The 27,160-nt window shown below is 47.3% G+C and overlaps 1 long non-coding RNA gene across 1 annotated transcript in view; it reads left to right on the plus strand.

Annotated features, from left to right (window-relative positions):
• The first annotated feature begins 561 nt into the window (after window positions 1-561).
• The window catches only part of LOC142603865 (uncharacterized), a 117,925-nt gene continuing 91,326 nt past the window's right edge, over window positions 562-27,160 (plus strand). Inside the window, exon 1 of the long non-coding RNA XR_012837760.1 lies at window positions 562-684. This is a non-coding gene — a long non-coding RNA (uncharacterized LOC142603865). The remainder of the gene's footprint in view (window positions 685-27,160) is intronic.

Consider the following 27,160-nt stretch of genomic DNA (forward strand, 5'->3'; position numbering starts at 1 on the left):
GTTTTGTTCAGCTCTTCATTCATGCTTGTAACTACAGGGTCATTCCATTGACTTGGCTTGAATGACCCTGAATATGTAGCCACTGCTATAGAAATAAGAAGCGTGCTTACGTTTGCTAAAGGCAAGGTAAAATTAATGAAAATACAAGGAGAGAAAAAATTCTTTACAAATAAAGGCTCAAAATGCTGTTTGACAAACATGTTGTTGATTTAACATTTATCGAACATGAAGGCTGCGCGGTTTGACAGACAAAGCACAGGATTAAGATTGGGTGTCGGTGGCAGATAATCTGCTCTTTTTCTATCACCTCACATCTCCTTCTCTTTCTTTTTGTCTGTCATACCCGTTTAGATTGTAAACCCTTTAATTCTGCTCTGCACATATCTGCAGCCTGGCTTGATGGAGACCTGACTTGAATTATGTCTTGAACTGCTTATACAGTACTAATTACATTAATAATAATTGACTTCACTGGGCTTTGGATCAACCTCTGAAGGAATACATTTGCATCTCATTACTTACCCTGATGGAGCTCTGCATGTGTTCTTTCTGCAGATGACGGGGAGCCTGGACAGGGGCTCGTCCAGGGGCTGGTGGAGGACCCCTCCGTGGTGGCTGCAGTGGTGCATGATGCGGTTGCAGCCTGTGGCAGAGCTGGAGCGAGGAGATCCCGGTTTCCAGCAGGTTTGTGCTGTGGCGCTGATGGGTGTTGCTGTCTGGAAGGTACGCTTCCAGCTGAAGCTTTTGTGGCCAATGTGAAACTTGTGAGGGATGTGTCCACTGAGGCAGGTTAAACGGGTTATTTTCCCCTTTCTCACAGTAGAGGCTCCATCTCTTGAATTCTTGGAATCACAGCTAAAAATACAGACTAGCTCCAACAGATGTTTTAGGTTTGCTGGAGCAGGATTTGGTAGGCTGCTATCAGCCTGCCTTGTTCAAGAGGTTAGTTAATCCGCAGATCTCCTCTTTTTTAAAAAAACAATGATGCTGTCAACCCAGGTAAGGGATTAGATGATTCACTGAGTATTTTGTAGACATGGAATTGTTGGGCCAGGTACTTAGACCTGCATTTCTTCTGTCTCACTGAAATACCTCAGTGTCTATATTGCCTTGTGGTATTGCGTGAGCCCCCTCAGCTACCAGGGGAGGAAAAAATACATATTTCAAGAGAGACTTTTTAGTCTTAGGGGACATAGACTCTTTGGGAATCAGGGTACTGTAGAGTATGTACACAACAGTCTTGCAGTCAGTAATATCATCTATTAGTGTCAAAAAAAAGGCTGGAGGTCTGTTGTGTTTGGTTTGTAGCGTGCATACAGACACTGCTCTTTGATATCCACATTGGTCCAGGGGGAAAAGATGCTGGAAAAGAACCTTTGATTTCAGCATTATGAAGGGAAATATGTGTGTCTCTAGTTCCCAGGACAGAGCCAAAGCAGGGAAGTCGGGATATTAGAAACAGGAGATAAGCGGAAATAAGAGAAGGAAGAAAGAAATGTGAAGACAGAAATATTCAACTATTCACAATTTTTCTTTCCCTCAGTTATGCCTAGGAACTACCCCAAAATCAAAGAGATGGCCTGAGAGTGTGTGAGAGATATTTAACCCATAGCAGAAGGGAACAGTGAGTGGTGGGGTTCGTGGGGAGCGTTAGGCTACCCAGGTACGAGTGCCAAGAGCAGGTACACAGATAGGTAACAGCAGTAAGAAACAGTTAGCTGTTAGCAAGATAGAAAGGAAATGAGCGTTAGATGCACCAAATGAGATACTTTTTTTTTCTCTAATGAGTCATGACTATGAGAGCATTACTTCCTTTTAGCATTAAAAAATCTGAATTTTTACAAAGTTCCACTTTTCAGCTGAGGACACAGCATCAGTTAGGGTCTGTTCTGGGAACATGGATCAAAACCTCTGTTGAAGGTCTTCTCCTGGCTTTCCTGGGTACTTTCGGAAGGAATAGTCTGACCAGTGCTTTGGGGACCCAGGGGAGTGGAAAATTTGTGCACTGTGATGCCTGTTGTACGTTTAATATAATGAGATACTTAGCGATATTAAACCTTTGAACATGTTTGTAGCTATCAGTAGTTGAAGGGGACCGAGCCTGTGAAAGGTGTCCCAGCACCGGTTATGTGGGCGTCTGGAGCTGAGCTGGGAAACGCACAGATTATCCCTCTTGGCTTAGTTCAAAAACGTAGCTTGGGCTGGCCATCACCTCTTAGATCTCGATTTTCAAATTAGCGTTATTCCAATAAAAACCGCTGAGGTCCTGCCTGTTCCATATCCAGCGGAAGATATATTAAGTCTGTATTTCATTAGCTAACAATATATCGACCATATCATATGACAGTTGCTGGGTAATAATGTTTTGCCCCTCTTGTCTCTAGTATATTTTTCTAAGGATCTCAGTGTACTTTCAAATACGGCGAATTTAATTGCCCTGCCCTTTTGTGCGCTGAAATTGTATTAACATCCTTGTTACGTAACAAAGAACGCGTGAGTTAGGTAACGTTCCCATAACCCACAAAATCTGTTGCAAAGCGCATTACAAAATGCAGATTTTACTATCGCTGTGGCAGAATTTTCTGGCGTGGTGCGAGATTCCTGCTGGAGCGCAGGTAATGACGTGGATTAACAGGTTTGAAGGCGGTTTAGATGGCAGCAGTGGGGACTACTGCCAGGACAAATAAACTGTCACATGTGAAAAATTCTAATACAACAGAAAATCTGTAGTAGGGCAGGTTTAGTGTGCCAAGCTTGGGGTGTTTTGATGCGGGGAATGAAGGAGGTTGTATTTCTAGATTATTTCTGTCTTCCGATTTTGAGTGCTTCTTCCTCTGCCCTTTTTTGTGTCGTTCATTTAGACCAGAAATCTTGGTCAGCAGCTCTCTCTTGTTGTACGATTCTTTAGGACTCCTATGGGGAAACTTCTCGTGTTTGTGCTAGGTAAGGGATTTGTTTCCCCTGAAAATTTTCAAGTCTTTCCGTGAGGACACTCACTGAAATCTAAATCCTACTGATAGGTAGATGTAAAAGTTGTTGATTAAGCAAACACTATTCAGAGGAGTTAAAATACTTCACTAGCAATTATAAACTCGTGCAACATATTTGCTGATAATGTTAAGCAAAAATAACGTTAATGGGCTTTTGTGCTTGAAATGGTTGAAATAGAACAAAGTGATTTCACCACAGAAAGGTTTTTAAAGGTAAAAGATTTTGTCCCAGCCAGTTTTGGTTTCAACATTTCGGGGTTTCCTGTTTTGGTTTGGGGTTTTTTTTGAAAAAAGAGAAATGCTAGCCAGCTGTAATTGATGTACCGACTACTACCTTGGACTACTTGGGGATTGTACTGCTGCGTCTTGCATGGAAGAGCCCAAACTCTCAAGTTGGTGTTGTTATAAACCAGATCTTTGGCAGACTGCTCCCAGGGTGAGACCTGTAACGCACACCGTCTCTTTGGGTCTGAATAATAATTTGTCCATGCTAATTGAGTTTCAGCTTCCGGGCAGCAATCCTGGTGCCAAGTATGACAAGAAGTGGAAGCCAGTGACTCAATACTACTGTATTACCTACCGACGACTGCCCAACACATACAGTCCTCCTCCTGTTGTTGAATATGATTGCAGTTTGCTCCTTACCCCAAACTGCTTGTTTGGGGAAGATGATGGTTATACTCTGGTTCCCGCTTCAGCTGTAGTTCACGACCTCTTGTTTTCAAATTTCATAAAGTATAGCGAAGTGACAGCAAAACACAAGCTGTGTGTGCTGCAAGCCGATCTCCTGAACTCGCATTGCAACGTGCCTTTCAGCCAAGCGTGTTGCCAGTAGAGTGCCTGTAATCCATGGTGTACGTCTGGGGTTTGATGAGAAAACGTAATCCTATAGCCTCTGTGTGCTGATACGAATTCTCCTGCCTGTGTGGTACGATGCGAGACCACAGCCAATATTTCATGATGTAGTCCTCCGCCAGCAGGCTAGTAAGTGCGTCATTTCCTACCGTCCTTTAGAATTATACTCTGTGCGTTACGGGCAGCTCCTTACGCATGGTCACTAAGATACAAGGACGTGGTTCAATGGTAAGTGCAGATAGACTTTAATCCCCTCTCCGAGTAGCTTTGGAAGGTAATATTTTGACAACGTGTTTTATCTCCCTTTTATGAACCAGGCTTTATGGCTGCATTCACCTCGTCTGTGGGCATGCCTTTGAGGCCAAATTTGTCAATTGTTCGCACTGTCTTGCTGCAGGAGTGCCCTGGAGAGCATCTCCATAGCACTCCATCTGTTACCTCCTCAGGGGAAATCCCAGAGCATCCTGCCCTTACAGTGACCTCTGGACACCTCCGCGTGTGATGTGCGAGACCCGCTCTTGGGGGCACTCCAGGCAAGGAGATGGGTGTCTGGCCCAAGAGGGGCCCTGAGCCGGGGAGGGTGCCTCCGCGGCAGCACGCTCTCACGCAGGGGTGGCTTTTCAAAACGTTCCCAGCAGATTTAGCGTCTGCTGCAATCTCTCTCTCGCACGCTTTTGAGAGCTGCCGCAAGAGCCCTGAGAAAATTTTACCTGTCTTCATCTGGAGGAGATAGGGATAGTCATGATGCGATCATCATGAGAAGGCAGCTGCAGAGGTGAGCGGCCAGAGATAGGTATGGGAATGGAAACAAAGCTGTGTGAGAGGGAAGGAGGCTGAGGATCAACATGTCTTATTTTGGGATGCAAACACTTCTATCTGGCATAGACAAGGAAGCCTGTTGTGATGCAGAAGCATGTCCTTTCTGCAGAGCAGGGTGGTGCATCTCGTTCTCCATTTGGTGGGAAACACAGAGATCTTCAGCTTCAATGTGGTGGGTTGACCCTGGCTGAGGGCCAGGTGCCCCCCAGAGCTGCTCTATCACTCCCCTCCTTCCCTAGACAGGGGAGAAAAGGTACAATGAAAAGCTTGTGGGTCGAGATAAGGACAGGGAGAGATCACTCACTAATTATCGTCACGAGCAAAACAGACCAAACTTAGAGAGGGAATTCATCTAATTTATTACTAGGCAAAACAGAGTAGAGGAATGAGAAATAAAATCAACTCTTAAAACACCTCCCCCCACCCCTCCCATCTTCCCGGGCTCAACTTCACTCCCGGCTTCAACCTCCGCCCCCCTGTGCCACTGAGGAATGGGGGTTACGGTCAGTTCATCACACGGTGTTTCTGCTGCTTCTTCATCCTCAGGGGGAGCACTCCTCTCATGGTTCCCCTGCTCCAGCGTGGGGTCCCTCTCACAGGAGACAGTCCTTCACCAACTGCTCCAACGTGAGTCTCTCCCACAGGCTACAGTCCTTCACAAACTGCTCCAGTGTGGGTCTCTCCCATGGGGTGCAGACCTTCAGGAGCAAACTGCTCCAGCGTGGGTCCCCCAGGGGGTCACAAGTCCTGTCAGCAAACCAGCTCTGGCGTGGGCTCCTCTCTCCACGGATCCACAGGTCCTGCCAGGAGCTTGCTCCAGCGCGGGCTTCCCACGGGGTCACAGCCTCCTTCAGGAGTCTCCACCTGCTCTGGTGTGGGGTCCTCCACGGGCTGCAGGTGGAATCTCTACACCCCCTCATCCTCCCTCCATGGGCTGCAGGGGGACAGCCTGCTTCACCGTGGTCTTCACCATGGGCTGCAGGGGGATCTCTGCTCTGGCGCCTGGAGCACCTCCTGCCCCTCCTTCTGCACTGACCTGGGTGTCTGCAGAGTTTCTTACATCTTCTCACTCCTCTCTCCAGCTGCAAAAGCTCTCTCTGACTGTTTTTCTCTTTCTTAAATATGTTATCACAGAGGCGCTGATTGGCTTGGCCTTGGCCAGCGGCGGGTCCGTCTTGGAGCCGGCTGGCATTGGCTCTGTCAGACACAGGGGAAGCTTCTAGCAGCTTCTCACAGAAGCCACCCCTGTAGCCCCCCCCGCTACCAAAACCTTGCCACGCAAAACCAACACACTCAAGAGCACCCTTGACAAGAACACTCGCCAGGTAAAGCCTCAGGCTGCCTAGCTGGGACCACTGCCCAGTGGGACATTTCCTTTGGAGGACACAACACCAAGCTCTTCTTGGCCCCTGGTCACCAGCTGTCCTCCAGCCAGCAAAGGTGAAACATGGACATTTTCCAGGCAAGCAGATACCGTCCACCTGGCAGCAAGCCCCTACATGCCTGCCTGTGCTTGCTGCTCATCCTGATGCAGGACCATAAGTTGTAAATGATCCTTGCCTCCTCCAAGGCGGTGTCCTACTATCAGAGTTGAGAGACACCACCAGTGAATCCATTTTGGGGTTGGTGAGCTTCAGGCTCTGTGGGGCAGGCGGGGGTCTTGCATCCCACAGAGTGTGGAGCGGGACAGCTGCGGGGGGGGGGGGGGGTAGGAGCATCCCCAAGAGCATCCCGGTTCTGTGGAGTTGGACGATTCTCGTGCGCTGCTGCCGCGGTTGGGTCGTGCAGACGGGGCTGCTCCGGGCGGGCTCTGTCGCCACAATAGCCCTGAGCCACGGATCGCTCGAGCAGACCCCCTAGGCAAAACACATACGATCATTCAGCTTGATTTACCCTCGCCAGCAATCTGTGTAATAGTTCATTGGTCATCATGGAAACGTGTGAGTTTAAGGTACAGAACAATGCAAAATTTGTTCTTACAGTGTAAGTCGATTTCCATGTACAAAACCTTCGCTACTAGTGCGACAATATATAAGCCTGTAGCTAGTGGAAATCAGATGCTGTTACGAGACTATGATAGATTTATGCCATTTGAACAATGGAAGTCTGTTGTTTCGATGATATGATATACGCTGAAAGTTTTCAGACTATATATTTAAATAGAAAATGTTTCAAAGCTCTGATATATGCAATAGAAGACTCATTATACTGTATAGATTTGTACTCTCCATAGTCTGATATGATTGCACCTCTACATCATCTACTGCCGTCTGTCAGTGCCTGCCGGAGTGCACGGAGCTTGTAACTAATACGGCACGTGAAGGATAACATCTAGGAGGGGAGGATGGGATTTTACGCTGATTGACTGGAATGCAGCGTGAGGCTACGTGTGCTGCAGCGAGGGGACAAGTTTGGAAAAGGCCAAAAAAAAAACCCTCAGCCTGACAGTCGGGACAGATTTTTGTACCCATAGATATAGGTGTTCATTCCTATTTGGGCTTGCAGCATTTCAAAGTTTTATTTTGTATAATTTTTGTACTGCATCCAACCTTTTCTTTGCGTCTTACAAACCATTATAATGCTTTACCCTGAACAACAAGCTTGCTTAATGAAGAGCCTAAACTGTTGCTCCCCAGTCCCGCTCAAACTGCCGTCCCATGTAGGTAGATCAGGAGGTGAGGGAGGACCTTGCAAAAAAGCTGGATCTCACTTTTAAGTTGTTACTGGAAGGTCAAGAAACGCAGTCCCCGCATGACTGGAGCAGGTTGTGGGTGAAACAAGCCCCGGCGCTGAAAACTCCACAATGGGAGGACAGGTATCCCAGACCATCTCGACCTTCAGGTAGAATCACGGAGGTGAGGCTGCTAACAACCAGGGGAGCTTACGGAGCAAACGCTGTTCTCTGCCGCATCCAAAATAGCTCTAATGGAGTATCTCACAACGCGGGTTTATGCGTCTCAGTGCAGACGCAAGGACGTTGTGCAGGCACAACTGCCCTCCTGCGCACACATCCGGGCTCCAGCCTGGGGGCTGAGAAATTCCACGTGAAAAAGCGCGAAAGAGAAAGAGAGGAGAAACTGCACGAGAACTTGGGGGTCGTCTTCATGAGGGGGGTGATTTTGATGTGGGCAAAAAGTTCTGCAGTTCTTCATCCCCTTTTTAGTATTCTTACATATCAAAAGTATTTCAAAATGATGACAAGGTATTCTAATTTTTTCAATTCCTTCCAAACATATTACAGCATTTTCTAACCCTGCTTTAGCTCAGGAAATCTCCATGGTCTAAAATTAGTTTTTTAAACACTACATTTGTTTTGTGTATTTTATGTACTTTGCGGCTTGGTATCTGAATTTGAAAACTTTCGAGCTACGTAGCTTAGCTGCAGTTAGTCAAATGGCGTTTTTTTCTGTTCCCAGCCTGTAGTAGAGTAGCTTTAATAATTTACTTTCCACTATGTATTTGCTCCCCTTAATACTTCATTATATGAGTTTTTTCATTTTGTGGCTTATACTGCTTTATATGTTGAATAAATGGAAAAAGAAAACCCCACCACCCAGCATACTGGATTTAAAATTACAGGTACACATAAAGGCAATTGCCTAAGTTGGTGATAGTTTCAAATGTGACACTTCAGCCGTTCCGTGTCTCGGTTTGCCTACCAGGAGCAGAAGTATATCAACTATTAACTATCTTGGGAGATAGTTAATAGTTAACTGCTCTGAGATTTAGCAAACTGATGGGCATAAACATTTCAGGATCCTTGGAGAGAAGCTGCTCTATGGTTTTGTTGGGGCTTTTTAATAGAAACGTTCTAGGGAGACTCAACAGCCTCCCAGCACAAGAAGTTGTTCTCGGCAGGTACCTCCCTATGGCAGCTCGGGGCGGAACTCGTTTCCTTCCACTGCTCAGTCCTAACGAGAGTCTCGGTCGGGACTGTAGGTCGTTCACAGGCTGATCTCTGGCCGTGATGTCATACTCCAGCTGCGACTTATTTTGCAGAGGATTGTACGTGTCGCTTCCTCCATGTTGCCAGGGTTCCTGTAATTACGCACGAGGCCAGCAATGAGTACGTGTAAGCAGCGGTGAGCTAAGCTTGGCGCAGCGGGGCGGCTGCTCTCGTGCATCCGATGGCTCTAGCGGCGTTCACCCGAATGGGCCGTGTCGTGTCCCTCTCCGTTCCTTGGCAGGTAATGCTGGCTGAAATGCTGGCCTGTTGTGATTCCGTTTCGGTGATACAAACAGTTGGCTTGTTGGCAGGTAGCTAGACAGGGGCTGCCACCGTGGCTCCACATCTGGAGAATGGCAAGATGTCATGGGAATACGTGGTCGAGAGACCACTGAGCGTTACTCAGGTACTCTAAAAATGAAGTGTTATTAATGGGTTTCATTGGAAAATGCTTACCATATTTAAAACATCTTTTCAAAAAGGCATTTTTCAGTTGTACATTTTCTTCTTTGATCGGAAAAAAACCCCCAAAGTCTAAAAATTACTTCACTGTGAACAGAACTCAAATATTTGCAGTGACCGAAATTACTGACCTGAAAGTTCTTGAACTCCAAATGGTAAGCAAACTTCCCCAAAATTTATGTTGAGAAAAAAAGTTGGAGGATAGGCTGGCTGGTGTATAGGAGTCTGTTTTGCTGGAGTAATGGTAGAGACTAACGTAGGGGTCACCCACGTGGTAGGTGAGGACTGTAAGCTCTCTGACTTTCCCCCCCGTTTATTGGGGTAGTGTTTGGGTGTGCAGTAGAGATGGCTGCAGACCACTGAGCAAAGCGTAGGACACACAGACCCACCCTTTGTCCAACAAGAATTGACTCGAAGCAGCGCACAAACTGCAATTTTTTGAACGTCTCTGCTGTGGGCAGGGTAGAAGAGCGTCCCGAGTTGCCAGATTTAGTGTTGTGGATGAGTAGCCTTCCACTGGGCTGCAGGCAGAGGGCTGGGTGGCTCCTGCAGCGCTTGGGGAACAAGGGTCCTGATGATGTGCCAGCGCAGGTCAGTGCTCTGAAGGCGCGGGTTTCTGCATGGAAGGAGAGCTTGTGCCTCGTCACCGCGTTGGGGCTTGCGGAGGCAGGACAGGACCGAAGGGGCTTGTGCAATTGCTGGATTCAGGAAACGCCTTGGACCCGATGGAAGCCTGGAATTTGCGTGTTGATCAATGGAAGGTTGTTAAATGATTAAACAAAGTGGCATCATAAAGCCGTTCTGGTATTTTGCAGGCCCCATGATTTCCTTTCAAATACCTTTTAAAATGCAGTGTTTGTACCTGGCACTTGAGTTGCTACTGAGATGTGTCCCAAAGCAGGTCTGTGACACGCTTGGTTTCAAGGACTGATGCTCCTCGTACTAATCAGGGCTTGGAAACAGTCTGGGTCCGTTAGCGCAGCCCTTACTTGCTCTGACGTAAGCGAGGAGGGACTCTAACTGAAATGATTGTTTGGATCTGGATGGAAAGCGCAGAGCTCGGGTGATAGCTCAGGTCCCTGTCTGGCTCTCACTGAGTGAAAACAGCAGACGGGCACAATTGCGATGAGTTGTATTTTCATCAGTGAAATAACATGTGCTCTATCTAATGAGCTCGGGTACAGTCTGACCGGGAGAGCTGCCAGCACGGGTTGCCTATTTCATTGCATGACACTGTCTAATTTCATTTTATTTATTACCCCGTGTAGCACCTATAACAACAACATCTGGGCGACGACAGAACAATCATTCTACCAAAACACACCGTATAGTTTTTATGGCCTTTGAGACTCGCACTGGCAACTTCACGAGACGCAACGTGGAGGAGGTAGACCGCTGCTCTGACCCAGTCTGGCGGTCTCCGTGATGGACGAGCTGCGTGGCCGGGACAGGAGCTCAGCTCTGTCCGTCTTGACCCCATCCGCCCGAGCATCGCTCGGGGTCTGCACCGGGTGATCCCTCCGACGCGGAGCACCAGAACTAAAAGCGGCTCAGAGCTGACCCGTCTTCCCTCCTCCACGAGCTATAGCAGAATTCCCAGGGGACTCGCAGGAGCTGTCTGGAGTGATTTCCCCGTGTTCACCTGCAGCGGGAGTGTCCCACCCTGAGTAAAGTTCCTGCTGCTGCACAGACTGGCATCCCAGCTTTCGGATGTTACAGCTGTGGTATTGCTTCTTTCGCTGCCCCTGGGCTTTACCCTTCAGACCATCCGTTTTTATCAAAATCCACTCGTGCTCCATTCTTAAGTTTGGTTTTGATCCGTCACACGTGACAAGCTTCAAAAATAAGGGCCATAAATTTTTCCAGAACCAAGAACATAATTCTTAGTTAATATCCATTTTCAATACTTTTTTTTTTTTTTTTTCTTTCTCAAAAGCCTGCTGGGAGCTAAACAATATTAAAATCACGCACAGAAATTTAGCCTAGAAAAATTCAGTCTGAATACATCTAACTTGTTCCCCACACTATTTAAAACTGGGAGTAGAGCTGAGGACCTTTAGATCCCACTATTGTCACAATAATCTGAAATAGTTTGCCGTAGAGTTGCTAAAAACGACCTCCCAGATTGCTCCCAGCCTGTCGCTTGAAGGTCTGTAGCAGCTTTTCTCCTTCGGTAGTTTTAAATATTTTGAATTAAATTGCCTAGTCTTAGAAGCCATCGTGTAAAAAAGGTAGCAAAGGCTGTGCCTTAGTGAAATAAGGAGAATAAAAGGTGCCTTGGTGGAATAGGAAGTGTAGTGAGGCCGTCCGACCTTGTTTTCATCTTTTAAGTGCCGTTTAAAGCTCTGAGCTCTTTTCGGTTATTGCTTTCCCAAGGCTGTGTGAATCAGCAGTGTGTTACAACCCTTATTTTACAGAAACGAAAGCTAAGATTTTTTTCAAGCAGCTCATCTTTCACTCGGGAACACGAGAAAGGGGCGAGATTCCCAAAAAACGCTCGGCAGCCTCCTCAGAGCCGCGCGCGACGGCGAGCCCCGGACCTGTCGTACTGCCTTCATGTGTGGGGATCCTGCTGAAGCAGGGGAAATTTGAGCTGAGCTGTGTTGAAAATCTGTCCAACTCAAGCATTTTAAAGATATTTAGGCCTTGTTCCACTCACTCTTGCAAGACCTAAGTGAGACAGGTTGTGTGGTTTAAATTCCCTTGCAGCTGGTGGCAGGGAGACATGGAGGCACGTTCTAAAATATTCTTGTTCTGCATCTTCCTGAAGTGGCTTTAAAAATCAGGCTGGAGATTGTTTGCCTACAATCACGCAGACCCAAGTTTGTATTTTTAACTGCGAGACTATTCCATTTCCCCGTAGGTAGCCACAAAACAAAATAAGGAGATGAGAAGAAAAAATAACGAGATGATTCTTTTTACAGATGCCTTAAAAAATACGGATATGGCCATGCTTTTGTGTAAGGCTCCGATGTGAGCCGTTCTGCTGTGCTTCTGTGAGATAAGCCGTTCTAACAACTTGTCTTGGATTTTGATTTCTCACCGAAAGCCTAGCCTTTTTGGTTGGAAAAGATAATATCCTAAACACATGTCTGATGATTGATTCCTCTGCACGTTCAGTGCGTGTAGCGCTCTCTTAAGGGAGCTGCTGCGGTTGAGTCAGCAGGATGGGAACACTCATTTAATCAGTGTTTTTTAGTCAATATTTACTAGTAAGACAAAACAACTTTTTGCTCTGTGGGGAATAGAACGTTGTATTTCCTAATTCCTAATATAATAGCTTATGGATAAAATATTTAGTTAACCCATTAGAGGTTCTCCTAATACATCGCTAATACAAACAAAAATCAGTTTCTTCGACGTATCATTTAAATTCGATCTAGTATTTCTCTAGAGGTTTGCCAATGAATAATTTTTAGTCATCATCAATGATTTTTACATCATCTTAATGATCTGGCCACTTCATTAACATACGATAGAGCATCATTCCTGTGGCCAGGCAAATTCCAGTTAAAGCATGGACTACCTGTAGAGCTGCAGCCTGTGTTTCCCAAAACCTTTAGTCCTGCAGAGATGACACGAACACCCATCCTCTGTTCCTGAGCGGGCAGGCAACCTCTAGAGGCTTTTAAATTTGATTGGTAATTTCATCTGCTGTTGTTAAAAGGAAAAGCAATGGTAGGAAAATATTCAAAGTACAGTTTTCAAGCCTGAGAGTCATATCGGTAGGTAACGGACATACGTTACCCCTGCCTGAGAATATTAGAGGCGGTGGTCATCCACAAGTTTCTTTCTTTTTCACAAAACTTGCAGATTTTAGGAATCTCGGTAGGTATCGGTCTGCTCCGTGGTTCAGCTGTAGCGCGGCAGGTGGGAAAGGTGCGTTTCATCCAGAGGTGCTGGCCATTTTGTGTTCCTTTGTCACGTCTCTCCCCGTTCGATGCACGCTGTATCAGCGTGAGGAGGATCTTTCCCCTTCCCTTGCCTTCATTCGGATGTGGAAGCCATCTTGGTGGAGCCTTCAAACTCTGTCTGTGGGAAAATGAAGCAGCTTATCCCTCCTACAGAAAAATATAAATCTTGATTTCAAGGTTATGCCTGGGAACTAATATTAAATGTGAAAACATACTGGGGTAGCCAACTGTTTTTTGGATCCCTCTGTCTCATCTTGGAATTTTTACAGCCAGTTACATTCTGTAAAGCATCTTCGTGATATGTTGTGTGCAACTGCAGTGCAAGAAAATAGACGCTTTCAGACTAGTCCTGAGGATACTGAAATGAATCTCCACGTGAGAACACGAGTCCCTTGTAAGCGGCGACGTTTGCGTATGCGAGCGTGTGTGTCATCCAGGTTTGCTATTGTCTTCTGGATCTGGAGAAACCTCGCCGGAGTGCTGCAGAGGAGTAGGTAATTGAGCAAAACAATGGCAAGGCCACAGAAACAAGAAACTCGTGCTCTTGGGGAGCACAAGTCAAGTCATTCTTGTCATCAGACATCCCAGTCACCTGCTGGGATACCTGGGGGAAAAATTAGGGTAGCAAAACACATATTGTTTCTTTTGTTAGAAGTGCCAAGTTCGGTGGAGATGAATTGGCCATCTGTTCCACTCTCAGCGACGTTCTGGCAAGCCGTAAAGCTCATTTTTATACGTTGCCACTTTCCATCAGCGCTAACAAAAGTCAGAGGGAATTGTTTGGTTTTTCCCTAGAACATTCTTCCTTTTGACAACGTGCAACCAAGAGCCCTTTCCGCAAAGTTTCGTTCTCCCTCTGGCCTCTCCGTGTTTGCACAAGACATTCGGGTACCTTATCTCCGAGTGAGAGGGTAATCAGACACCTACTGAGGCTTGAAACTAAACCCCTCCGTGGACTGCCCAACAAAGAGCTCTTGTCCAAGCAAACACCGTCCATCCCGGTGTCAGCCCTTTCGCTGACAGCGTCCCTGGGTCTGCGCACGCTGCGTCTTGTAGGACAGTCCGCGTCTCTCCATTATGGGTAGGGTCACGGCCTTCTCCCGCTGTTTCTCTTTCATGGCACGGATGACCCAATACAGTCATTAGTTAGATCCTAATTGGCTGCCGTGGGCTGCGGAGGTATCCTCTGACACGCTTCTGAAGCCGCGGAGTCCCCCAGTGTCTGGATGCTCGAGCTCTTCTTGCATCCGATAAAGCGCGTCTGATTCCATGCGCTCATCGTCGTCACCCGGGGTGGTTTTATCAGTGTGGGAATGTGGAATTCAGCCTGGGTGCAGTCTGTCTTACACAGCATTATATATCATAGAAGATAGGTAAATCACGTGTATTAAATGGCGCCTTACGCTGCTGAGCTCCTCTTTATGGTTTTCACGACAGTCGGTAGGATGAAGCTCTGGCATGGCAGCATCTCGCTGAGGTCCCACCTTTCCGTGGCCACTCCAGGGTAGCGACGAGGCTGAGGGGAGAGAAGCGACTCCAGTTTCTGAAAAGTTGAAGCTCCTCTCTGGAGAAATGGATTTGTATATACTCAGATTTTCCAAATTCCTATAAATAATTTCAATAATAATTCTTTTACAGTATTTTTCCCTTTCTGAATGACCATTTCTGAATGCAGGCCAGCCAGTTGAATTCTCCTGTGTTAGGTTTCTATACGTACATACTTCGAAATTCCATTTTACTAAACAAAATTACACCTTTAAAAGACATTTCTGAGCTTTATAAACTTGTTACTGGAGCCTTACTTCATTCAGTTGATATTCTTTTAATGTTGCAGACAGCAAACAAAATCAAACACTGCTTGGATTCCAAAATCCAAGAGTAAGCAATCTTACTCTTATGAAAAATATAGATAAAATTGCATTTCAATTTTCCCCTAGGTAGTTTTCTTAGATAGATACAAGGAAGGGCCTGAGGGATTACCTCTTTTTCAAAAAACCCCTTCAACGTTGGCAGGTTTGCGTTTTGTTGAAGTCTTTTGGGAGTTTCTATTCCAGGTTCCTATCCTCAGCACAGCCACCCCGTGTCCTGGCTGCGGCGCTCTGGGGACACCGACGGGGAGCGATGGGGACGGTCAGGTGAGCTCTGGAAACCCAGCTTCTCAAAGAGAAACCCTCTGCCGTGACGGGTGCTCGCCTAAAGCCCCGCAAAAGCCTACCCTGCTCCGTCGCGCTGACTGTGACGGCGGCAGCAGAGCACCGTTTGCCATCAAAAGACCGTAAAATGAAGTAAACAACATCAAACAAATGTCTTGTGACAACTGCCAGGCCATTAAATTATAGAATAAATAATTCCAGCCTATTTAGATACTTAATTAGCTCCTGTATGATTACTAGGGTAATAATACTCGGGTGCTGGAAAGGAGCCAGGGAATATTTACTTACTCCTCCCACTGCTGCGTGGATTGCTGCTGGCAGGTAACTAAATCCAATAATTACTAGCAGGGAAGACAGAAAAAAAAAAAAGGCACGTCTGGTGTTCTCTCTCCAAATTGATGATAGTTCAACAGAAGAAGGGAGGTGAAAGAAAGACTTGGAAACTGGAGGAATTTGAAACTCTCAGTTTTGGGCACGGTCCCCCTCTTCCCACAGCACACCTTTCCCGTCCCACCTCCGTGCTGTGGGAGGAAGGGGACCGTGCACAGGATGCAGCGGAGCTGTGCACGCTTCGGGGTGATTTCAGCTAAAGACGGCTTATCTGTTTTGAAATGAGATGCAAACTCCCATGGCTTAGCCTTTTCCCTCACACACTTGTGGCTCCGTGTTGTCTTTGATATTATTTACAATTTATACTAGTGAAGGAAAGGTAATTGAGCCCCTTAAGCTTAGTTTTGTGACCTGAGTTTTGTGTGTAAGGAAAAAAAGGAGACAAACTGTGATTCTTGCTGTGCATCTATCCACTAGAAAAAAAACTTGCTCTGGGACACTTGAAACTTGCCTGGCATCAATGAACATCGAGAAGTCATGCCAGAGCATTGCTGGCAACGCACCAAAACTACCCAGTTTTGTGTTTCACCCTGAAAGTTTCCTCGAGCCGGTCACAAGGAGCCAAACCCGGCCGGCAGCTGCAGTGCGGATCTCTGAGCTGAAATCCAACGGTGATAGCAAAGTAAAGCCCAATGGGTGGTAGAGGAGAAGGACTCCTCTGAAAAGCGTGCCGGTACGTAGTCTGGGCCTGTCTTCTCGGGTTATTTACGTCGGGGGCTTTGGCTGAGACTTTGTTAAAGGCAGGACTGTGCAGGGCCGCTGGTGCTGCGGTCACTCCCCGTCCTTTGTGCGTCCTGTGGGAGGGAATTTCCTTTGCTTGAGTCCTACTCAGCCGCTGCAGCTCGGGAGAAGTTGCCCTCGCCTTGCCTTCGCCTGAGGGAGGCTGGTGCACAGCCCTGCCTCCCGTCCCCGCTGCGGGTGCACGCGTTAGCGTCTCCCCGGGTCCTGGCGTTACTGCCTGTGTGTTTTCAGAACCTGGTTGTGTCAAAGCGAGTTGCGTGACGGCACCTGAGGCTGCTTGCGGAGGCCGGGGAAGGGCGCAGGAGGGAATGTTGGGCTCGGGGCCGGCAGCGGCGCTGTCTGCGGGCAGCGTGAGAGCAGGGATGCAGGAGCTCAGCCGCTTCCTGGGAGGGCACATCCTTTCAGGGGCTTTGTTGCCTCTGTGCCCCTCCCTGCCCCGAGCAGTTACCTGTCTCACAAGGCTTCACCCCACGTATTTTTCTCACTGCCTCCTGATGAGCAAACGTAACGCTTGGAGTGACAGGGTGGAGACAGCTCTTAACGTGACGGGGGGATTGGGAAGTGCAAAAACATTTACCGTCCTGTTCATCACTCTTCAGTGTGGTTACAGACGTACGCACGTGTCCGTGCTTCGTAAGGAAACAAGCCCCGCACGTTAATTCTCTCCCCTGAATCTATCGAAGGCAGACTCCAACTGAGGTAGTAAATTACACGCAGACACATGACACAGATATATTGTCGGGCTAGGATTTTTCCACTCTGTGCATTTAATTTGACTCAATAGTGTCGCCCCAGTTTCTGCAGATTACAGAGTCCACACTCTCAATCATTTCTATTGCTCCCATAAGGAGAGAATTTTGCTTTATTTCTTTCTCGTGTGCTTGCACCTGCTGTGTTTTATTGTCCTCTTTAACCCTTTCATGGCACGGGTGTTTTCCCTCTCAAACCGGTGTGCAGATGCCAGTGGTCTTGCCGTGCCGCAGTAGGTGTTTGCTGGCTCGCGTGGGAAGGCGCAGCAGGGAGGGTCGGCTCGGGAGGAAGAGGAGGGGAGGCAGAGCGGTCATTGCGTACGCCAGTGCCGTTCCGGTAATCCAACTCTGCAGTCTAGAAATGTGGTTTCAATTTTTCCTTTGAAATACATTATGAAGAGTATTGCCAATACATCCTGTATTCCTCTTTTGTCAAGCACTTGAGTCGTTCTCCCGTAGCCCAGCAGCTGTAAGAATTACATCTATTGACAATGGTATTTGACACTTAGTTTGCAAATTGGATTCGTATTTCAAGAACAAGGAGGAGGTAGGCTGGGGGTTGATCACCGCATCAGCTTTTTCGTATTCTTTTTGTTGTTTTGTCTGCTTCACCATCCAGTTGGAAAATCATTTCAGTAGCCCAAGTTTGACATTGACTTTTCCGATGGACCTATAAAGCTGCGCAAACAACCTTCTAAGACTCGCTTTGGGTGCTCACCTGATGGCTCCAGCGAGGGGAGACTGTTGTTTTATGTGTCTGTACTTCTCTTTAAAAGGAGTTTTGAGCTGTGTGATCGTGGCTGGGGCTGATGGCCGTTGGAGCTGTAACTCCCCGTGTTCCTGCTGCTCTGCTGAAGGCATCCACTCCGCGCTGGCTTTGAATCCTTTGCAGATCACAGGCACCAGAGGGCCTTGTTTGAAACTTAGAGTTATCATCTCTTGTGTGTTTCCTCAAAAGACTTTAACACATTTTGCAAATTTAATTAGTGCTCATCCATCTCGACATGTGACAGTCGAGGCACAGGTTTAGCTTGGCTGGTGGTGTTCTGGGTTGTAACCTAGGACAGAACTCGGCACACAGGAGACTCAGTGCTCATATTTCTTCCATGTTACTAACAGATCGCACTTCTCACTTCTTATCAACATCTGTGGTTGGTCCTACCCCCTCCATTTCTGTTGCTTTTCAGTGAAACCGAAGGTTTTCCAAAAGTAAAGATCATTCTTCAGCTTTTCAGCTCAGTGTGAATGCTTAATATTTTTGAAAACAGGAAGAAATTGTAAAATGGCAATGGTTTTCAGGAATTGTTGTGCACCTTCAGTCACGCTTCCCAACTTGCAGTGGGTTTTGTGTGCTCTTAGACTTTCTAAACAACAGTCCACGCAAGTCCAGATTTCAGAGCATTATTTTCAGCATTCCGTTGCTACAAATCTTGATTTCAGTAGGTTAATGCGTCTGACATAGAGCGGAGTACGGTTTGATACCTGTTGGACGTGTGTACCACCCCATTCTGGTTCCCTGGGACTGACAGGCGTGAAGGACCTAGAGCAACCTGCCCTGGACAAGCAGAGCTTTGTGGACCGTAGACCTCTGCGGTTGTTGAGGTGGGATCCGTGTTCGGGAGGATGAATAGAGGCAAAGGATGGGGAACTGCCCATGTCTCAGTCATGCGGAGAGGCAGGGAATTAGCGCTGAACAGAGGGAACGTGTAGTGGGCCAGGCTGGGGAGAAGCAGGGAGGTCACGGTCCACATCCAAGATCTACAGGCAGAACGAGCATAACCCACATGAGACGCTGCCCTGGTGGTTTGGAAATTCAAAATACGGCTGCGTGTGCTCCCCATGCTTCTGGAGCATCGCTCTGATCTTCCTGGGATCCGGACTTGAACAGCCCAAGAGTTGCCTTGGGCTCAGCTTGCCCTGTCTCTGTGCCCCGTTAGGATTCGCGACTTGTCCCTCTTCTTGCCAGCATTTTTTTGGTGGCAAGTGGTTTAATTACTGTGAATGTCCATCTTGTTGACTGTAGGTCTCCCCCCTTGGCTTCCATTGTTACGGCTGCTGCAGATCACGCATCAGAGTTTCTGTTTTCTGTGCTGTAAATCTATCAGGGCATCAGGTAAAGCAGCCTGGGGTTTTCTTGAAAATAGCTCAGCTGCTGTCGTGGCTAGAAAAAGATTAGATTGTGGAAAGACAGCATGAAAGCAGGAGCCGGACCCTGCATCGGAGAGATGAAAACTGTGGGACAGTGACTGCAGTGGTGTAAACTTGGCTCCTCCTTGCAGATACAGCTCCCCCCAGAGTGGTCGCAGTGCTGTATGCAGAAGGAAATAGAGGTTTCCTGGGGTGTGTATATAATCCCTCACTAAATTCCCCGGCTTAACTTAGCAGCATCTTACCTCCAGCTTCTCCCCGGTATATATTTTGATGAAAATCCCTCAGTCCCAGTCTCGTTCAACCTTTACTGCTGCTGGTGACTTCAGTGTTGTTCCTGTAGCTCATCCCAAACCTAGTCAAATATTTCCAGAGAAGGGTTTAATTATAGAGCATTCTTCCCATGTTTTATGACATTAGCTAAGAGTGAGTTCCCATCCAAGAACCAAAGAGCCCGCATTTGTTTGATTATCCAGTGTAATGTTTGTTTTTCTTCCCATCAGACAGAAATGGGCTTGTCACAGCACATGTCACTCCAGGGGCAGGGAGGTGCGGGTGAGAGGAGCGTGTTAGCACATCACTCCGTGAATGAGTCGAAGCAGTGTTAATAATCCCATGCACAATCCTGAAGACCTTCCTGGAACCTCTCTCCAAGGCACAGTTTCCTTCTGGGCATCCAATATTCCATCAGTGGGGAAGGAAAATGATGTCTGCAAAGGTGCTAATTGCTCATGTTTATCAAAAGTCCAAGAGTCTGCAAAAAGCTGGGGGGGGCATTTACAACTAGGAAACTTCTCTTTGCCCAGCCGCTTCTGAGAACTCGGCCAAGGTGATTTATGGCCCCGTTCACCAGTGAATGCTTCACGCGGGGCCGGGTTTTGCTTTTAAAGCAGTTGAATGTTTAGTATAGAAATGATTAGAAGTGACTAGACTGGTATATGACTCAGAGGCTGCAATAATGAACAAAACATGCAAATAGCCGTTTATAAATGACAAAAGCTGTAACAAATTACTGCTCCGCAGCTTGGCTCTAGAAAACTTAGAGAGCAAAGAGCAGACAGACCACTCGGTAAAGGAGGTTAGCAAGGAGTGCTAATCCAGCTGAAGTTTGCATCTCGGTACTTGTGGCCTTGCAGGATGTGAGAGAAGGATTATCCGTAGCCAGGCTTTACGGGGAGAAGTCAGCAGCCGGAGTCTGATAGTTGTGACCCTTCGTCGTCCAAGTCTGGCGTGATGCAAGTCCTCTTCCTGCCACACCAGCTGTCCGACCGCTGCCATGGCAAGGTGACGGCAACTTTGAATTTAGTTACAAAAGGATAAGGAATATACATGCAAAAAAAAAAGCAAAATTGACAAAATTTTAATCTCCAGGCATTGTATATTAATCTAATTTGTAATCTTCAGGCGTTATGTAGAGCCTGGCTGAAGGAACTCTTGTAGAACTAACCTCTCGGTTGAGGATACAGTCCTAGACACAACTACTAAACTCTTCTTTGACTACTGCTGGCTTAAAAGCATCCCCTGTGCAAATACACAGCAGGAGGAAGTCGGTGACTTCTTGCTGCAGAAAAGGTCAGGAAAACTTTCAGTTTTATGAAAACGCTTGGCCATCGAATGTTGCTGCCAAAGGCACGAAGCAGAAATACATTTGCAAGTCACTTAGACGAGAAAAGTATTAATAGGTCTTTTTAGTACATGGAAATGTATTCAAGGCATCTTATTGTCATAAAAATAACGTTTCAGTTATTTTACATGTGCTTACAGTCCAGGTGACACGCTGAAGGTCTTGTGCTGGTTAGTTTATCATTTCTCCAAAAGGCTATGAAGGACGTTTGGCTAAAAGGAAGATGCTCTCGCTTGGCAGTGCTGAACTACAGGCTGACGGACCGGTGGATGGGGTGTCCAGGTTTGGGGAGGGGGGTCCTCTCTTGGAGGAGGTCGGGGTTGCCCCGTGCCAGGCTTGCAGCTCTGCCTTGTTCCAGCTGGCTCCGCAGGGCACAGCTGAGCCCGGCAGCGACGCAGATGGCACCTCTGGAAAAGCGTATTTAAAAAAGGACAAAACCACTGGACAGGCAGAGGAAGAGGGAAGAAGAAAGTGCCTGTTTTAACAGGCAATAAATTAAATTATTTTTCCCCAAGTCAAGCCTGGTTTGCCCATGACAGTAAGTGGTGAGGGATCTCCCTGTCTTTATCTCAACCCCCCAGTCCAGGTTTGAAGGTAATGTTCGGTGTGCAGTGGTGCAAGGTCCCTCCTATTTTGTTTTCTGCATGTTATAAAAAGATCGAGTCTCCAGTGGGTCATTCCAGGACTTATTCTAAGTACAGAAGAAAAAGGATTGTCATGCTTGACTCTGGTGCTGGAGAGCACAGGCTAATTCGGAGATTTATGACTTTCCTGGGTACCTTGGGAAAACCACCTCTGTCTTCCTGCGCCACGTGATTCCTTGTTAGTGCTCTAGAAAATGACGCTAGTAGAAGAAAGAGCCCCAAAGGAGGATTTAATCCAGTTTTCCGGTGTTTTCTGGTAGCCTCCAAGCAGGGACTTGCATTAGTCAGCAAATTACTGGGTTAGTGACTTTGAATACCACAGTCGTGTTCTGGCACTGTCACCCTCTTTCCCTCTAATGACAATAAAATGGTAATTATGAATTCCTTTAATTGCAGAAGCAAATGCAAACCTTTCCAAATCATTGGGGTGGGAGAGAAAATACTCGTTTTCAAAGCAAGATGCAGTGCTGGGCAGGTTGTAAACTTAGTTTTCAAGCATAAAAGACATCCGTGTTTCATGTTAATCTGCAAATTGAGGCTTAAAGGATTCCAGTGACCCTTTCAGACCACAGCAGGTAACGATGTCAAATACCGACTTGAGAAATAATTTTTAAAAGAGATGGCAAAAATGACACATAGGTAGAGTGAAATTGTATTTTGGTTGTTCTTCTACAAGTTTTTTTTTTCCTCTGTCTTATGCCACGCAGCTAGAAATACTGGATTGTACGACGGTGTATGCAAATAATGGCAGTGACAGTCAGACAAGCCCACTTATCTTTTCTGGTGTAATTATACCTGGCATCACATTCTTGCAAGCCTCTTACACAGATTAAATAGTAGAGTCTGGGAAAGGAAAATAGTCAGGTTACATCGCACCACAGCAGCTGGACTCCTTACGTGAGCCACATCGTGCGAATTGCTAAGTGCCCCTGGCTCCTTTGGGTGGCAAGATGATGCATAATGTCCGGGATCTCTTTACTCGTCAAGAGCAGCTGACTCAGCAGAATCATCCAAGGGAACGATGTCTTCTCCAGCCGGTGAGGCTGTTGGGTCAAGACTGGAAACCCAAGTCCAAAAGCCCTGGACTGCCCGGGGCTCTGCCTTGGGGCTGTGGGTTGCACTGAGGCTGGAAGGCCGAGGGGCGAGGGACCGTGGTACTGAGATGTGGGACTCATCGCTTCATCTCGCCTGAAATCCCCGAGCATCCAAAACTGCTTCCTGTGCGGCTGCATCCTGCCATGTACAATGTTTTCCCTCATCGGGATGGCCCTTAGACTCTGCTGGACACTGGTGACCGATGACAAAGCCAAACAATTGCAGTGTAGTGTTGTCTAGTGATATCGACATTTATCGTAGCCACATATAGTCATAGTAACGATGTAAGGGACCGCAAAGCAGCGCAGTCCTACCGTGTGGAACATGCTTCTGGTGAAAGCTATGCTACTCAGAGAGGCTGCGTCCTCCTCCACTCTTCCAGGAAACCTGGCGCTGGTTGTGTTTGACTTAATGCTGAAAACCTGGTCACGGGTTTTGTAGCTCAGGTACTTCTCTACAAGATAAACGAGCGGGAGATGCACCATGGTGTTAGCAACTTCTAGCACAACTCCTCTTGGATCCCTGGAGATATCCCTGCGGAGGCGTGTCACATCTGGTTCCTTCAGCCCTGGCCGTGAGCTGTGCCTCGCCTCAGCCTTTGCTGAGGACACGTGTGTTTTAGCCTGGCCTGCATCTCTTCTGTACGTAAAGCTCTACAGAGCTCTTCCATGGGTTTGCTGGAGTGATTCCTCCATTTAACCGCACGCACCGTCCTTCTCATTCCCCCCGTTCGCCCGGCTGCAGTGCGGTTTCTATCAAGAGGTAAAAGCTATGGGTCAGAGCATCAGACGGGCTGGTGAGGTTTGGTGGACGCCACGCAAAGGGCAGCGTGGTTTGTTTGAAACCAGCCGGGCCCGCGTTTGGGTCCCTACACCCTCATCCTCCACACTTCATTCCTTGCGTGCTCCCTGCAATTGCTGTTGGGAAGCACCTCCTCCCCTGAGGATGGGTATGGCAGTCTGGCCAAGGGAAGGCGGTGACTGCGCGCAGAGATTTCATCAAAAACTGAGAAACATTAATACTAGTCATGCTCAGAATCAGTTTCCAAAATTCTTACATTAAGAAAGATTTCACCGGGGGCCAGTTGTGCTAAGCGTCCGTCTGACGTTTCCACGGGGTGGCAAAGGACAACGCTCGAGTTTGTTTTTTTTTTTGACACAAAGCTGAGTAGTTCTTTGGTGTAAATGGAGAAGACTCACAGAACTGAGAGGTGGAAGATACCTCTTAGGTCATCTTGTCCACCTCCCTGCCAGCGAAGGACTTTTCCTGAGAATATTAATGAGTCTAGTTATAAAACAATTGAAGCAGTAGGGCTCTGCTGCTTTCCAGGGGGGCGGGGGCTGTTCCCGAGCCTAATGAGGTTTTGCTCTTGGGTAACTTTCCTTGTCTCAGAGCTTTTTCTGTCACTTTTATTAATGAGTTTTTGCTTTAGTGCTGCGATATTTTTCTGATTTTCACTGATTCACGCGTCTGAGGGCCACGAGGGACGCTGGCCTTACAGCTTGGCCCCTTCCTGACGTCGCTGAATCCATTTCCACACATTTCTTAGATTTTGTGTGAGAAAAAACTACTGTGTTTGCAGCTAAGGCAAAACATCTCTTGAATTCCCTGAATAACGATTGGGAAAAGGCTTCGGTGCATGACCTCAGAGCAGCTCTGACTCGTCCCGGTACCCAGCCTTTAGCTCTGTGGGGACCAGCGGGTCCTGCCAGCACAGGCATTCCTGCCCAGGTGGGCAATCGCCGTCGTGCTGCCTGGCAATCTCCCTTTCAGGGAGACTTTTCTTTTTCCCTGGCATACGGGTACCTGATCTCCAGCAAAGCCATCAATGTCCTTGTGCTACCTTGTGCTGAGATCTGCAGTGCTTGAGGAACGGGGCTCGCAGGACGTTTGGGACTTCCTCCCTTCCCGCTGAAATGCCTGACCAAGCGGCGTGGCAGTAAGATCAGCGTCGGGGTAGGTCCAGACCTACGTGCTCAAGCATCCGCTTCCCAGCCAGCCACGCGTGTCAGCATTCGAGATGACGTGAGGCACGGAGCGGAGCCCAAGTGCAGAAGTAGGGTGAGGTCCAACTACAAAGTCCAAACTGCCGTGCCAATGGACCGCAGAGGCTCCGGCCGTAAGTACATATTGCTGGCAGGACAACAGCAGTGAGAAAAACAATCCCCGAGCAGTAAATATGGGCAAAGCTCTTGATATAATGGAAAAATACAGATGCATCTGTATTAGAGTCTTAAGACCTCTCTACAAGAGCTATTTCTAACGCCCACATTTCCTGTTAGCGTGGCTTTCCTAGAAACGGATACCGCGTCCTCGTTAAAGGACTCAGCTGGGGCCTCTGGCTGTTCTGCCTTCCCCTCACCTGCTTGGATGCCCCTTTATTCCTGGAACTACAGCATCCAGAAAACGGCGCTTTACCGAGCTCTCGCTAAATTCTGTGGTTGAAAAGCCATGCGAAACGAGCTATGGAAGTAAGCGTACGGAGATGCTCGCTGCTTTCAGTGTACCTTTATTAAATGGAGTCATTTGGGATCCTGCTTTGCAGAACAATCATCTGCATGTCTTCTTCTACAGCATACTATCTGGCTTTTTATGCAACGTGATTTCTTGGTGTATCTAACGTAGGTTTTCTGAAAAATGTTGGTCTTTTAATACTTCTAAAATCTCCGTTTATAGGCATATTTTCCTATTCTAGCAAAACATTTAGGATTTAAAAAAAAAAAGTTAATAGGGTTGAAGTACTTCAAATCTTACAAAATTTTTTTGAACTTTTTTTGTTTCTTTCAGCTGGGATTTTTTTGTCAATGAAAACTGTAGATTTACAAGAGTGCTCTGGTTTTGAAAATTACCAACCGTTTCAAAGTATCTTCAGCATTTTTACCCTTCTCCCATTGACTTTTGAACCTTTTGGCTGATTCCGGCCAAGCTGGAGAGAGGAGTTAGAAGTCATGGAGATAACTTCTCGGTTCATCAAAACAGGTCACAGCTGGAGGTGAGACACCAGGAGCCTGGAAGGAACAGAGGGAGCAAGAGGGCGAGGATGGCCGTGACTGCTGCCGGTAGCCTGGCGCAGGGGTGGGCTTCAGAGAAAAGTGTCCTTCCCTGGGTTTGCGTCACTTCGCCGCCGCGTTTCCCTTCTCCGTTTCCTTCTCGATGCATGTTGAAATAGAGGGCAAGTTTTTCTGGACAGAGACACCTTTTTCAGTGCACTTTCACAGCACCCAATTTCACGTGCTTCCAATTTCAGGTGACTACTACAATAAATGAGTCCTATGGACCATTTGCCTACGGTGGGGATCTTCTTGGTTTGTCTTCTGGTTTTCTTTTTGCTGCTGGTAATTCAAAAAGATGCTTCCCCAGAATTGCTGTAATCACTGAAAATGACGGATCTGTCCTTGTCAGGATTTCTTTCCCAGCTCCTTTCTGAACACTTCTCTCTGCTGTGCTGGTAACACTCATCTGTAATGCAACTTTCCTTACATTTTGGCAGACGTCGGGAATTTCAGCAGCAATAAATTTAAATGGAGAGAATTAAGAAAGAAGACAGCTTTTTGGAACAGAGAGCAAGGCTTTTTTTGGTGGGATTTTGTTTGTTTTTCTAGATACATCATCTGTGAACTCTCACCTGGGACTGCTTTTATATAGAAAAAAATATCATGTGCCTAAATGCCTATAGAGTGCACCTGGAATCGAACGTAGATTTCTGCTCTAGTCATATTTCTCAGTTGTCTGTCCCTGAAAGGAGCAATCAAGATCAACCTTCGACTTGTCATATTTTTATTTCCTGGGCTTTTGTTTGCAATTAACACACTATTTAGGCTGTTGTTACAGTAAACACTCGGAATATGCATGAAGGAGCCATTTCTCACTTTTGCCTACCACCCAGAGAGACATCGTTTGCGGGTACCGCTAGCATGGACCCACTTTCTTGGGGTTACAGGAATTTGTGGCAGCGGAAGGTGTGACCTGAGCCATCCCTCCTGCGCCCCAAGCCAGGGTTCCTGCAACACCACGCCTTTTCTTTCCCGACCTTCCTTCAGATGATCCTTCTTAACAGCGAAACTGTACACGTCCCCGTGCACTAGGCAAAGAAAAAATAAATGCCGTGGGCAGCTTTCTAATTCCTCCAGCAAAGCTGGAGACAGCACCTACTATATCAAATAGCTCCTGCTCCTGCCACGGCTCCCTCCGGGCTCTGGTCTCGTCCAGTTTACGCCGCCGCCAGCCGTGGGTCGCCTCTGGCTCCCTGGGGAGCCCCTTCCCTGCTCCAGCAGATCTTACCAGTAGGAATATTTTCCAGATGTGCAGCCTGAGCTGCTCCCCCCTGTGCTCCTGGCTGTGCCCAGTTGCTTTGAGTATGGTTTTCACGTAAGATGCATTTAAGCAAAGTGTTGCAACCTGGTAGGACCAGAGGAAATATTTTTGCCGGTTCTGAAATGAATTAATGGCTGAAGGAGATTAAAAAAAAAACCCTCGGGAGGAATTGTTGTCCATAAAGACTTGGAAGCACTTGGAGACTGGCCCTTCTTCCCGTACGGAAACTCCACTCGTCTGGCTCCTAAATCCGATGAGAAAGCAGAAGCCTCCTGTCTGCACTGCAGCGATTCAGCGCATCTCCTGGGCTTTGTGC

Source organism: Balearica regulorum, chromosome 14, assembly GCF_011004875.1.
Source record: "Balearica regulorum gibbericeps isolate bBalReg1 chromosome 14, bBalReg1.pri, whole genome shotgun sequence".
NCBI classification, from domain to species: domain Eukaryota; kingdom Metazoa; phylum Chordata; class Aves; order Gruiformes; family Gruidae; genus Balearica; species Balearica regulorum.